General features: G+C 34.9%; 3 pseudogenes; 2 read left to right on the top strand and 1 right to left on the bottom strand.

The window, feature by feature from the left end:
• The first annotated feature begins 4,266 nt into the window (after nt 1-4,266).
• On the top strand, nt 4,267-8,188 carry LOC132563306 (uncharacterized; annotated as a pseudogene).
• Nucleotides 8,189-9,041: 853 nt separating this feature from the next.
• On the bottom strand, nt 9,042-14,499 carry LOC132563304 (P2X purinoceptor 7-like; annotated as a pseudogene).
• Nucleotides 10,221-11,181, top strand: LOC132563305 (myb/SANT-like DNA-binding domain-containing protein 4; annotated as a pseudogene).
• Nucleotides 14,500-15,813: the final 1,314 nt, after the last annotated feature.

The raw sequence follows: 15,813 nt of genomic DNA on the forward strand, positions 1-15,813 counted from the left end.
TAATTTAGGAACATCAGGACCAATAGGACAGAGAAAACAAATTTTAGGAACATCAGGACTAATAGGACAAGAGAAGACGTAGATTGTAGGAACAGCATAACCAATAGGACAGAGAAAACATAGATTTTAGGATCAGTAGGACTAATAAGACAGATAAGACGTAGATTTTAGGAACAGCATGACCAATAGGATAGAGAAAACATAGATTTAGGAACAGTAGGACCAATAGGACAGAGAAAACATATTTTAGGAATAATCAGGAGTAATAGGACAGAGAAAACGTAGATTTTAGGATCAGCAGGACTAATAATACAGAGAAAACATAGATTTTAGGAACAACATGACTTATAGGACTTATAGAGAAAACAGATTTTAGGAATAAAGGAGCTAATTGGACAGAGAAAAACGTAGATTTTAGGAATAATCGGGACTAATAGGACAGAGAAAACACAGATTTTAGGAACAGCAGGACCATTAGGACAGAGAAAACAGATTTTAGGGTGTATATCAAGTCATTGTCATGAAACCATACTATGTTGAAAATATAGTCAGAAAAAAACGGGTTTGTTATTTTATTTTTTAATATAGCACATGGTTTTAAGGTTCAGTACAGTGTTACTTCAGATAATGTCATAAAGTCTGTCTTGCCGATAAAATTTAGGCAATTAAGGCAACAGGAAACAAAATTTACATATAACAGATTTTTCATTTTGTATCGATTTATTAATGTTAAAATGATATTGACTCAACTCGGGTGCTAAAATTGTAATTTGTTATCTTGCTGTAAAAGGAAACCAAGTCGGGAACGTCAATTTTGGTCTTATTTCATGGTTATAGGCTGTAAATTTAAGTTTACAAGTATATCGGGACTTATGTAGAACTCTACATGTATAACGTGTACAGTATATACGCATATACGTAAGTATGAGACATATCATGATGTAGGCCCAACAGGAGTATTAAATGCGTAAAAAAGTATATCGGGACATATTAAATAAATAAGTTTTCTTAAAATATCTAAACATATAAGTAAGATATTAAAACCCCTAAGTATATAGGGTCATATACGAAGAATATTCATTAAATAAGTTTCCTATATCGATCCGTATATATAATATGTATATTAAATACGTTTCCTGCATGTATATATATTAAATAGATCATCTATATAAAAAGTTCATTTGTCTAACATTTCTTCCACATATAGTCAAGTACAATATTTGTCGGAACATAATAATTATGGTGATATGATGACAGCGATATAATAATGGCATTTCCAATTTATCTCCTTCGATATACCTAGGGAAATCGAAAATGGAACTACGAGAAAATACCACAGGAGAGCCGTAATAAAAAATAGGTATGCACGTGATTCTTGATGAACGACAAATTTACCTTCAGAGTTCTATTTTAGAGAATATAGATAATTAATTGATTTCCCCCTGCAAATGACTAAGGTGAGGTGATGCGTGCGAATTGATAGGGGGTCTCTTATCCCGCAGGGCATACACATACCAGTCACTGACACAGGATGTTGACATTGACAGGCAGAGCAATTAACAAGCGAAACATCAGTATATAATATACAGATATATTTATGATTATTTTCACACTCTGCCAGGAATTACTATTGTATGTGTTCAGATTCATCCAAATTGGTCGTGACCCATGCAGACTCGAAAATAATGCGTATATGTATAAGCACCTAACATACATTCGAATAGTGTGTATTAAATACACTTAGTTATATGTATAATTATCGAAATTGTGTATAATTCAAAATCTATGAAACTTTAATAGTCGTAATTTTTCAGATCTTGTGTATATTATAGACACCGAATTATGCGTAATTTATGTGGTAATGATATTACATAATATTCTATCCTTTATTTAACATTTTAACACCCCTTCCCCCGATCGGCACATGTCATTATTCTTTTCCGAATATCATACTTTCAAAAAAAATTTGAACTTATTAGAGATTAAAATCTACAACTACTTCCAATTTAAAAAAAAAACAGAAAATAAAATCCACGCTACGAAATGTTATCGATGATTTCAAGTCACAGGAACGGAGAATTAAATTAAAAATTATCTTAAATAGACTTCCATAACTAATGAAATTAATAAGTAGTAGGATATTGCATGTTATACAACTTTAACTAACTTCGTTGAGAAAGAAATGTATTTCAATTCCATAGTTAATAATAATAAGTTTTCGTAATGGTTATGATATGTTGATACATTGCATTTATAGTATTTTAACAATTATATGGTTAGTGTAGAATAATAACTTACAAAAATTGATACCCATTGTTATATTCCAAAAGTATATAATGATACGAACTAATACAAACATGTAGTGTACCCATTTTCCTGTATCAATGTTCCACACTCAACATACCATTTCAAAAACTAAACAAAACCAAAATTTCTAAAAGGCCTTAAAATGCAAAATATGGAAGAGAATACAGTAGGGAAATATATAGACGTATATATCTGATATGAATGCCCCTGAATACAGTAATTTTGACCTAGAATTAATATAAAGTGTGCTTTACTCACCCCATCTGTAATTTTTCTTGCTATCAGCCTTTCAACTGTGTACAAATCTGGCAACACTGGGTTTGGCTGGATTTTGTGAATTTCTGTAACATTTTCCCCTTCATTGAGAATCTTCCAGTTCTTTGGAACACGTGGTCGAAGATGATGAGCCATGCTTATAGATCCACGATATACCCTTAATATATCCGCTTGACAGTTTTGAGTGAGTAGTGTCAAGTAAAACAACATACGACAGGTGGTAAAGCCATACCATTGAAAACAATAACTGTGATGATTATTTTTAAGGCGATAATTGTCACATCATAATTATGTATACATACACCAGTCACATAATGCAGTGTGTTGGTAAGTCTTCTCAGTTGTTTAGATTGTTGTCACAATCTAATTTTTAAAAAAAAGTTCGAAAAATCATAGTTATGAACTTTCAGAAGAAAGTTAAGGAGAAACATTGCTCATGAGAGAATCGAAACTTTTATTTTTTTGAATTATTATTATTATTATTTGAAAAATGGTAGGTGGCCGTCTATCACCATAGTTGTTTATCTAAGGAAAGGTTATGTGCTTTGTAACGGTAGAATTTTTAGATACTGGTACCGTTATATCCTGTCGTTAATGATAACGTAACATGCTTAGATGAGGACTTAGAAAGAGTATTGTGAAGAGTTTTTTCTTCCTCCTGTTATAATGATTCCATCATATATATCATTAACTTGTTTAGAAATTAACGTAATGCAAATTAAAGATATATGCACGTCTAATTTTGTTTAAATCATCGAGGGAAAACAGTGAATCGGTTGTGGCTTACTATTTTTCAATTCAGTTCAACAAATTCTATTGTCTTTGATGTTCTTACACAAAAGTATGAGATAACAGGCAATGTCTATATAAATCTCCTCCTTGCCCACTTCATGTTGATTGATATTACATTTACAGTGATACAATAATATTTATAAATTTCATATACACATTATGTTAATTAATTATGGTAAATTGTGATTAATATCTTAGTTTTAACTTGGACCTGTTCCGCGTACATATTTTTTTAATGTATGTTTTTAAGACAGTGTTTTTAATAATGGATATACACTGTCAAAGTGCTGAAGTAAAACAAACTAAACAAATTAACTAGTATAAAATTCTAATTATCAAATATAAATAATTGAAATTACGCTATATTTACACTTGAGTATGTACAGATATTTAAGTCAACACAGTGTACAGAGACCCGATAACCCTGGTCCCATGACGTCACACCAGCGTAAAATGAGGCTTCTGAATCTACACCTATGTACATATATCTTAAAAAAGGCACCGATTCCTACACACTTATTTTAAAAAAAAAAATATAGTGTCGGAATCCTGGATAAATTTAGAAACTAACCTATACGGGAAAAATATTCACAAAGTTTGGGAAATATTTGTTATCTAACTTTGAATTCGGTGATATAGCGAATTTCTAGTGGAAATCCTTCTTTATTCATAGTAAATAAACTCTGAATTTTAATTCAAAAAAGGCACCGATTCCTCACAACTTATTTTTAATTTTCAAAGATCATATTAAAGCTTATAAAATTATCATCCAAATGTATACGGGAAAAATACTGTCATTTGAACGAAAAAATGCTTTATTCATGTTTAAAGATTTTCTCTATATATAATCTATAGTAACAGTACAGGTGAAAAATCGACTCAGGCTGGCGCATGCGCAGCACGCTACAGGAAAGATTGCTGGTAATGGTTATGTCATTCTTGGTTCAAGTTTCATGAATTGTGAAATGGGACCATAAGTTGATTTATTTTTTGTTCCTACAGCATTTTATATGTTGAATAATAGTCAGCTGTGACACCACAGTGAACAAATCTTAAGTTTTGTGAAAACCTCATTGTATTTTCCTCGTGTATTTATCACTAACCATATATGATTTTACACCCTCACATGGTTCCAATCTCAACCTAATGATTTAAGTCCACTGTACGCCATTCCTATTATAACTTTAAATATTTGCAAGAAATTTTCAGCATCATTGTTGCACTTGTTTTATCACAATAATTATGCCATTACATACATGTATGTTGCAGGTTGACCACTGGCCTTTCATCAAGCATTTCAAACAAAACAAGGAAGGCTGGGTAATGGAGGACATCCCCCATACTGTCATTAACGACGATGTGGCTGGCCAGTTGGAACCACCTTCCATCAAGGCCCATGGCAGGAAAACTTCGTTCATTTTTGACGGTCAGTTTGAAGTTTGTTGTTAAATTCATTTTCATTTCAATATCATAAAAAAAGTTATTGAAGTAAAAAAGGGTCAGTTTGTCTTCACTGACATTTTATACTCGATAGTATTTGAATTAGACACGTGCTCAATAAGCCTTTGGCAGATGCACTGAAATGTATACTTTATTTCTTTTCAGACTTTGATGCCCGAGGTGCTGCAGCAAATAGAAAAAAAAACTCAATAAAATTTTACTGCTCCTAGCTCTAGATATTTGTTTTGTCATTTGAGTTATGTTAGAGTTAGAGGCCCATTCCCATGAAATATGTAGCTCTGTTTCTTTTTCCACCAATAACTGATAGAACATTTTGGCAGTAACACTATCATGACTGAGGCTGGTTTTGAATGAGCTCAGTTTTGAAATAAATCAATTAGAGATTTTCTCCTGGAAAGGAATGTCAACGGAGGGCCATTTTCTTCCACAGGGCTTCTTAAAAAAATCAATGATTACAGGCCTGCCTGTATCAAAATGGTAATGAATGATGACTGTAATGGTCAGTTTGCTGAAAATAAAAATTCTACATTAAATGTTTTCATTAGCTATATACAACATAGTTGAACATACATATACAATAACAATCACACTATTAAGAGTTTCACAAAAAAGACATTTTTGTTATATAGAGTCCAAGAAGCAAGTAACCAAATGAGTCTGCGAAGATTTGTCCATTGTAATGTCCATCATGCACTTTCCGTCTCCTGTAGTGTCCATCACGCCATTATATTATTTAGTTTTAATCTAAAACAAACACATTTTCTTCTAATAATTTCATTTATTTGAATGATAATATGAGAAAATATATATATATGTATATATTTTTAATTCAGAATTTTCAGCAATATATGGTATTGATTACATTCATAGCATATCATATTCACTCAGACATCACACAGCTCACATGTACACTAGCTTGCAATATTGATAAAAATACACATATATTACCTTATTAAGAGAAACAGGAAAAGAAGAAAAACAGAGGAGACTGGCAGAGAAAGAAAAACAGGAAAGGATGAAAAAAAAAATTAATAAATAAATCCTGATTTTGCGCTGTAGCTCATCAATTTGCAAATATTAATATATATACATATATAGTAATTTGAAATAAAAGTCAAGAAACTGACAGAGGGGTTATATTGTGTTTACCAGAAATCAAACTAACTTTTGATAATTTTTAATCTATAATTCTAGGAGGGTGTTCCATTTTTTCCATTCCTTTTCTAGTTTTTTTAACAAAATGATCCCCTTTGCAACATGCTATATATTTTTGAACATAATAATGATCTTTTAGGGTATTAATTAAGGCATTTACTGATAGAGTATTTTGAAGGCATCTGGTCTTGTAAATATAATGCTTGATCATAATTAAAATTTCATTATCTAGTCTATTACTTGTTCCTGACTGTGATACTATGCCAAACAGGAAAGATTCCTTGTTAAAAGAAAAAGGGATAATTAAAGCATCCAATAATGTTTCAAAGCTGTATAGGAAAGTTTGTACTATCGAACAGTCCCACAGTGTATGCACTATTGTTTCCCTATCTTGATTACAAAAAACACATAAAGGGTTATTTGAAAGGCCAGATTTGAAAAGATATACATTTTTTGTCAGTATTTGATGGAGAATTCTTACTTGGAGCAATTGAAGTTTTGTATTTGTAGTTATTCGAAATGGAATTTTATATATATTTTTCCCATTTTTCGTCGCTAATGTCAAATGTTTTCCCCCATTTCTTCCTACCTGTTGGAATAACCTTATTTTTAGAGAGTACTGCATAAAAGTCCCTAGCTCCTTTAGTGTTTTTGTAAAAAATTTCTAAATTAAGAGGCATAATTGGATACTCTAAATCTACTCTGAAATTATGCCCAATATTATTCTGATTTATATATCTTCTAATTGCTGATAAGATACCATAATATTGCACAAAATTCGTATTTATATTGTATTTGTTATTAAATTCATCATGCATATAGAAAGTATTAGTGTTGAAATCTTTTATCATGTCATTAAAAATAGTAATTCCACATCTATACCATTCAGGATAAAAAAACACACTTCTGGTTTATAGTTAACCTCTCACTATACCATAGTGGCTGTTTTAAAAATGATGGTTCCTTTTCCTTTAAAAGATCTTCTTTATAGGAAAGTTTACTCCAAGCTTTGAAAATGTTTTTAATCATTTTTCAGTTCATTAATACCAATGTTAATTACATTACAGTCAAATGAAGTGAAAAATTCATATGCCATGGAACTGGAAGGACTTAAAAGAAAAGGACATACCAATATCTGATTTGGTGACTGACAGACACTGCCAAGTCAAAAAGCTGATGAAAAGTGACCATCCAGATATAAACCATTGGTTTGATGTTTGGCATGTTGCAAAGGGTATGTTTCCATGCATTAATTGCTAGCTATATATAGGTGTTTATTTCATTTCACCTTTGAAGATTTGCTGAATTAGCAATAGGCCCATGCTGGGTAATAAGCGCCCCCCCCCCTCCCATGTACATTTTTCCTGGGATAAAAACAGTCAGTTACTATCCATGACTCTAAAATGAATATATATAGAAATTAATAACTATTAAATTGCTAATGAATTTCTTATTTTACAAAGGTGTCTACAAGAAACTAGCAGCTCTTGGAAAGTCCAAGAAGTACAAAATGGCTGGAGAATGGGCCAAATCCATAAGCAACCATGCTTATTGGTGTGCTGCCAGCAGTGGAGGGAATGCAGAACTTGTACGACAAAAATGGACAAGTATCTTGAACCATGTCGCTAATATTCACGAGGGGCATGGAGATCTTTTCCATTCATGTGAGCATGGGGATATCTCAAGAAAGTGGATCAAGTCAGGTAATTATAAGATACTAATTGAGATTATAGATAATTAGATTTCTATGGTAGGAGTCAAGTGTTAATAAGATATTTGCCATTGTCATATGAAGAATTTGTAATACAGGCTTCTTTTCTAATTATAAATATATAAATGCACAGTGATCCTTTTGAATTAACCAAAGTTACAGTTTGTAAATATTTGTCTCAGTCAACACTTCCAAACCTAGTATATGCACAGAATAAGGTTGGAAAGCAAAGGGAAGTAGTTCTTGCTTTTCAAGATGTTATTGATATTTATTACTCATTAAGTATTTCTATTTCTGCCCTTTCGTTTCAGGAAGCAAAGTATTCCGGGAAATGGAAATATTTCATGTGGGAAACTCCTGGTGAAAGATGTTGGGAAGTTGTCCCCAGCACATCAGACATCATGCTTGGAATCCTTCCACAATGTGGTGAACTTTTTTGCACCAAAGGCCAGCCATTTCTTTTACAATCAGATGAAAGCAAGGTGAGATATACTGATAAAAAACTGCAGTGCTAATAAAAATGATTCTGATATGATACCGTATTTATCCTGCAATAAGCCCAGGGGCCAGTGTCTAATATTAGACCAATAGATGGGGGGGGGGGGGGGGCTTATTGCAGGGATATAGTTTGTATAGGACAGTGAATTTGAAATCTAAGAAAAAGACATGGATGGGCTTATTACTAGGCATGGGCTTATTACCTGATAAATACAGTACCATGATGAACAAATTCACAAGATCTGGTACCTTATTGAATACTTTTCTTTAATAATTCTGCACAGACTGGACTATCTATTTGTTTAACACAGACTGTACTACTACATTTCAGACTTTGAGTTGAAATGAAGAGCTGCCAGGCAAATAGTTGTAGACCACAAGCAACTCTGGAGGATGGGACTGCCAGATACAGAATTGCTTTCCCAAAAGGAAGAAAAAGGGATGCTCTCCCAAAGGAGATTAAAGTCAAACAGAACTTCAGTATGTTTATTTTATTTACCTGCATTGATATTTTAACAAAAAATTAATGTGGGATTTTAAATATAAAAGTATATTAATGGTATCCATTTTATTGAAGTAAGTCATTTTTACTTTAGATAAATCTAAACTGTTAATGTCAACTTGTCAACAGATTATATCACAGAGTTGATGGAGGAGATTGTAGTCAGAAGGCGACAATTCACTACCATCCAACAGGCTGAAGCAGCCTGTTGGATGCCCCCCCCCCCCCCCCCCCCCCCCCCCCCCCCCCCTTCCGTTGCAAGTCAACTCCGCAGTGCCATGGGGAATTTTGACAGAGACGTTATTATCTATAACCATTGTCAGAGATTCACCAGCTATGTCAGAAACGAGGGTACTTGAAACCAATGTATTGTTGTGATGGAAATTGTTTCCGTATGGCAGTCACAGCACATGATGGTATGACCCGTCGATTTTTTTCCCCAAGAGCTTTCCATGTCCACCTGATGAAGCGACGATATGCTACAAGCCGATACATCCTGAAGTGAAAAAAATGTTATTAAAAATTCTTAAGTTTGAAGACACTGGTCCATGTAGGCATATATACAAGTATTTGCAGTGTAATTTAAGTGCTACAAAATGGACTGTGGTCAAAATTTATTGCTAATCCATTACTTAGTAGTGAAATATAGGAATTAATTATTTAGTTAGGTATGCAATGTAGGGGTTTAATTAGTAATAGAGGGTATCAATGTTGTTATTTAATCTGTCAGACAAAGATGTTCATTTAAATTGTCTTTAACATTTTACCTGTGAATGTCTTCTTGTCCTCCTGGGCCGTGTGTTTCAGCATATTCATAATAGGATGTTTCCAGGACATGCATGTTTAGACAATTCGCAATAAAACCTTCATGTTGGGTGATACAGCCTATGTTAGTCAACTTTTGTTCTAATATGCTCATGTCCTGACAGCATTTTCATTCCTCCTCAGTGGACATATGGTAACACATGTTACAGGAACACCTAGAACAAAATGTATAGATTGATATTGTAAAAACTCTTTTCTCTTAGACTTGCAGACATAAGACCAAAGAAGATATCTTGAAAATGTTATTAAAGAACAAATTGTACATAAAGTAAAAAAAGTTATAATGCAGCCATCCATTTTAGTTAGATTAATTGAATGAGCGAAAATTTCAGCTCTGGTGGAATATATTTATCATAATGCAGTTGAGGTACTATAATGTTCTGGGGCCGGTAACTAGAAAAATGGACTGAAAATAGGATTTAAGGGAGCTTTAAGATTAAACAAAAGGCATGGTAAGTGGGTAAGTACAAGCCTCCTTATCACACCCTTAAACCTATCGAAGGGCTCTCTTAAACTGTAAACATAATACTTAGCTACGAATCATTGAATCCGGACTCTCCGTTTTCGTTTCTTTGACTACTAAATTTTTTAAATCATGGAAACGTTTGACTCAGGTACTGAGTATACCCAAGCGGCTATTTGATACCGACTTACTTTCGTTTTAACTTGGTAAACAAAACCACGTGTAAGAACATGGCAGAGGCGGACCATAAAACAACCAGCAAGCGGCCTAGAAAGCCCAACTTTTCACCAACAGAATTAGAGATCCTCGTGGACGAAGTGAGTTAAAAAGAGAAACTTGATAATGGGAAAGTTCAGCGATACTGTGACAAATGAAAAGAAGAAGAGAATTTGGACCCTTATCGCAGCAAAGATAAATGCTGCATCTCAAGCTTCAAGAAGTATGGAGGACGTCAAAAAGAAATGACAAGACTGGTCTAGCGTTGTAAAGGGGAAAGCGTCAAAATTCGACAGGGAAAGAAAAAGGACAGGTAACAACGAAATGACAGAACTGGGTCTGACGCCTTTAGAAGAAAAAGTGCTTTCTGTACGTACTTGGTGTGACAGCAGTAGACGGCATCAACACTGAGATGGCGGACACATTTGAACTAGAAAGGTCAGTAGACGCAGATATGCAGAGTGTAGAGTCCATAGAAATACAAAGTAGTAATGAATCTTCTGACAATGATCAAACTTACCTTAAACAATTTTGGGATAGATCAACCAATGCAATATCCCGTCTAATTGGCGTCCCCCTACACCAAGCATTGGTCATAGTGAAACCTCAAAGACTGGACATAGTGAAACCTCAAAGACTGGACATAGTGAAACATCAAAGACTGGACATAGTGAAACATCAAACGCTGGACATAGTGTCCCATCAATTGCATCAAACGTTGTGTCATGTAGAAGTGAAAAAAGAAAAGTAGCTCGCGAATCGTCCAAGACATATGCTTTGGAAAAGGAAAAAATCACTGTTGAAAAAGAAAGATTAGAAATAGAAAAGGAAAGACTTCAGGTTGAACAATCTAGACAGCAATGTGAAGAGCAGATTCTTCATGTCTTGCAACGATATCTTGGTTCAAAGGATGGGAATGATCAGCCGTTCCAACCAGATGATGCAGATGCTCCATTCAGTTTAACTTGTCTTTAATAAGTAAGTAAACAGAAGATAAATACACATTTACCTACGTTATAAACACTGTAGTGATAATAATAAACTTCATTATATTTTGCAAAAATGATGAAACAAGTTATCAAACTTATAATAATCATTCTTTTGGCCTGTATATTAAACCGGAGTACCCACAGGAAACCCACGTGGTCGGGTTTTGTAGTGATAATAGTACACGAAGTCGGTGAATTTTTAGCCAACCATCATTACAAATGGTAGGCTACCGTCCGTCGTCTGGCGTCCGTCGACGTCCATACATAATTCTTGTTATCGCTATATCTCAAGAAGTACTGGATACATCTTTCGTATAATTAAACCTTTAGTCATATTGAATTTTAAGAGTGATTCAGTCTTTACTTTAATGTATATATCCGGCAATAAGCCCATAAATGATAATAAGCCCACTCATGTCATTTCCATTTCATAGATTTCTTACTCATTGTCCTATACAAACTATATCCCTGCAATAAGCCCCCCTCCGTCACACCCGGACTATTGATCAAATATTTAACTCCCCCCCCCCCCCCCCCCCCTCGGGATTATTGCTGGATAAATACAATAATAATGGACCTACAAATAATGTTGTATATTTTTCATCGCAGGTTGAGCGCCAAATGTGGGAGAAAAATGTACGGTGAGAACCTGGAGGATCATTGGTTCAACACAAAGCCTATGCGGAAAGAAATAGATCTGACACTCTTCCTGGATGATGACTATAGTCTGTGTACTACACGTGTGGTGACTCCAACATCGATTTTGTCATCTCCGGCATCAGTAAATTCAATTTATGGAAGCAGTATATCTTTAGATTATCATGAAATCCAAGTTTCATCTAGATGCACTTTGACATTTGAAGAATTTCATCTTAAAATCACGTTTCTGTTATCGCAAGTTTCATTTGAACTAACACAGCTTTCCGAAGATGTTTTGTTTTTGTAATTTACATTGGATCAGTGACTATTCTGAGATTTGTTTTGTTGGATATAATTCTTCCTGTAAACCAATGCATAAAGCAATGCCAAATATTCACACATTCAGACTCAATTTTGTTTTAGTATTTTTCTGTTTATTACATTTTTGACATGTAAAACTAGATAATTTATAAGGAGTTTTCTTCCACAGCAACAAGTTTTATTTAATTTTAATTATTTGAAGCAGTAATTGTTGTTTCTGTTAAAGTGTTATTAAAATGTTTTGTCGAAATTTACACTAGTAGTCATCAGTCTTTGTTGTTTTTGACAGTTCAGAATATCACTTATGCATAACTATTGTCCAAAGGTTGTTGCTATTACGTTTTCTCTAGCTTGGATGCCCGACTGTGAATCCGGCTGGTACTGATCTTGTATATCTTCCTCTGGGTCGTCATTTTCATCAGAGGCATCCTCGCAAGGCAGTTGTTTCTTCATGCAAATATTGTGCAATATGCTGTCGACATTATCACCCTAGTTGATCTCTCAGGGCACAAAGTAAGCCCTTTGAAAAGGCATCGAAATCTCATTTTCCAGATTCCAAATGTTCTCTCAATCACGCAGCGAGTGGCCCGATGTGCGACGTTATACCTTCTGTCCGCAGGTGATGCTGGTGCTAATTTTGGGGTCAGAAGCCACGGTCTAAGACCATAGCCACGGTCTCCGAGGAGATAACCATTATGAATTTGGTCGGTCTCAAAGGCATTACACACGCCAGAATTATTCCAAATGTGAGAATCGTGTGTACAGCCGGGCTATTTCGCAACGACATTTAAGAATTGGTAGTTTGCATCGCAGATCCCTTGTATATTCAAAGCGTGAATTTTTCTGCACACGTATAGATGCTCTTCCACAGACGGAGTATGTATGGTAATTAAACTGCCGTCCACGGCTCCTAGAACATCCTGAAGAAATCTTGTTTTACTTTAATTTGTTAATGATCAGTCAAGGAAAACTTTATATATGTTCTAGCATGACGTGAAAGAATCAGTGACACATCCCTTACAGCGCGAGATACCGCCATCTTGCTCACCCCATGTGCATCCCCAATGACGGACATGTAGCTTCCACTGGCGTAATATCGCAAAGCAACCATAGTCTGCAGGGAAACCGGAAGAGTTCTGCTTCTCGTTATTCTTGAAATGTCGTTTTGGAGTAAGTTACAAATTTCAAATATAGACTCCCTATCAAGGCGATAATCGTTCACGATCGCTTGGTCACTTTGAAAATCCAATGGATTTTGGCGATCCCTGAATAACCTCCTTGGAACATCTCGGTTTTCTTGAAAAAGCATCAATATCAAAGCCATGGTGGCACAATATCTTTACTGGATTGTGCACTAAGAGTGGTTTAGGGGCGGTCAGGGGCATCCTTAGTCTAAGTGAAAGTTTCAAGTTTAAGGTGGGGATGTAGTTACGCCCTTAAACCTCTAAGTGAGGTATAAGAGTACTTTAAGGATACCTTATAGTTAAAGAGGGTTTCTGGTTATCCTAACTACGGAAGGGAGTGGTAAGGGCGAGCTAAGGACAGATGTTCAGTTAGACTTACCGTTATGCTTGTCTAAGTAAGCTTTCAGTCACACCCTTAGTACTTAAGGGAGCTTTAAGTTGCCCTTATGTATTAAGGGAGTTTCTAGTTACTGGCCCCTGATTAATAAATATAATCGTAAAATAATGAGCTTGTGTCATGTTGTTTCTGCTGGAAAATACATCGTTCACGTACTAAAATACTTACAGGAAAGAGGTAAAATGTACAAACAGAAGAGTCAAAGTGAATGAAAATGTATACAACAGGAGAACTTAAGCTGTTTGAAAAATGATATCAATACAAACTAATGAAGAAAAACGAATAATTTCAAAAACAAAATGATTTCATGACAATATTAAGTTAATGATCAGTAGACCTGTTGGTATATGAACAATAAACGGAAGAATGCCTTGCTTACCGGCGGATAAAGTGGTGAACAAATACGTATTTTTTCCGCTTTTGTTTTGACGATGGAATTTTTTTTTAATAAAATGGAATACAGAAAATACAGAATACAGTTTATAGATGACATGCAATTATCGAAATCTGAACAACAACAAAGTCGTGTAGTTGCAATGAAAACTAACCATTCTCTGACAGGTTGATCGGAAGCCATGCTATCTTCGTTATCCTCATCACCTCTTATATGCAGTTCCTCGGAACAATCTGACGAATCTGAGTCGATATGATCGTCATTGTTCGATGTCTCAGGTTCATACATATATGGATGGATACATAGCGCGAATGACACTTCTGGGATATCGTCCCTGTCACTACAATCGGAGTTATATACGTGCACCATAGTCAAGTTTCGGTGGATCGGCGATTGTCACTTATGACGTCACAGCGGTTTCGAATTCACGGACGATAACTCATGCAAGACTCTTTGATACGATTTCGACCGAACATTTATTATTTCAACATTTTAAGATAAACGACACATATATAACCTTTGCAAGTTATGAATATATTACATTTAATAACCAGGGAACATCATAAATAAGGAAATTTACAAAAACAAAAGTGCATTTCGTTCACCTTTAAGGTATCAAGTAACCATATAATTAATATACATCGAGTGTATGATTATCATTACAGAGATGACTCATAGCAGGGCCTGGGATGAGGGCTGTATTGTGAAAGCATTTCAAACTGTACTATTCCTAAATGTCTAAGTAGGTTTCAACCAAATCTTGTTTGAAACATTGCTAGGACAGGGCATTCATTTGTTAAATGAATGATTTGATTGTCATGTAAATGTCAATGGCCTCTTGTTCTGTCCGATGTCATGTAAGCAATACACCAGTGGGTTTCGTTTTTTTAGCCCACCATCATCAGATGGTGGGGTATTCAAATCGCACTGCGTCCGTGGTCCGTCCATCCGCTCTCACTCGGAGGTACTTGTGAGGTAGATTGCCTGTCTGTCTGTTAGTTGTGCGGATTTTTCGACTTCTGAGGTGCAACACACGAAATTGACACTCCAATCGTTAGATTCGGCCAAGATGACGTAAAACAAACTATTTTTAATTTTGCAACTCACAAATTTCGGATCGGCGGACAGCCAATCAAAAAAGCGGACGCAGCCGCAAATCACACAAAGTTCCATCCACTCCCCCCACTTTATTCGCGCCCTTTTTCTGGATCGGAACCTCGGCTTTTTTCATAAATGAAGGAACCGCTCGGCAGAGGTCGCACCTGTTTTGAGCGAAAGGTATGTGAATGCGTTTTTTAAATTTTCTGCATAGATATCCGATTCCAAATCATCTGTGTAAGCATAAGGCTGTTAACTGGAGTAATTAATTGATCAGTAGAAATAAGGTCATGCTTGACCGAACGGCGAATATTTTTCTGGGGTGCATACCTTGCATGTTAACGTACAGAGAGAAGTTAGATTCAAAAATGTCTGCTGCGCATACTTCGGCCTTTGCGAATGATACTCCTGTAGGATTTTTGGCCTTCTATGACGATTTTGGTTTTTCCGAAGCTTCATCCTTCTGCTCAGACTTTGATTTTGATGTGACAGACACTTTCATTAATGGATTAAACATTTTGATATTTTTTTCATTAGATGAGTTTCAAGCTTGCGTTTATTTCTGCGTTTATGCAAATATAGATT

This window comes from Ylistrum balloti, unplaced genomic scaffold (genome assembly GCF_031769215.1).
Source record: "Ylistrum balloti isolate Yb309-2 unplaced genomic scaffold, AGI_CSIRO_Ybal_v1 Utg371678, whole genome shotgun sequence".
Lineage (NCBI taxonomy): Eukaryota > Metazoa > Mollusca > Bivalvia > Pectinida > Pectinidae > Ylistrum > Ylistrum balloti.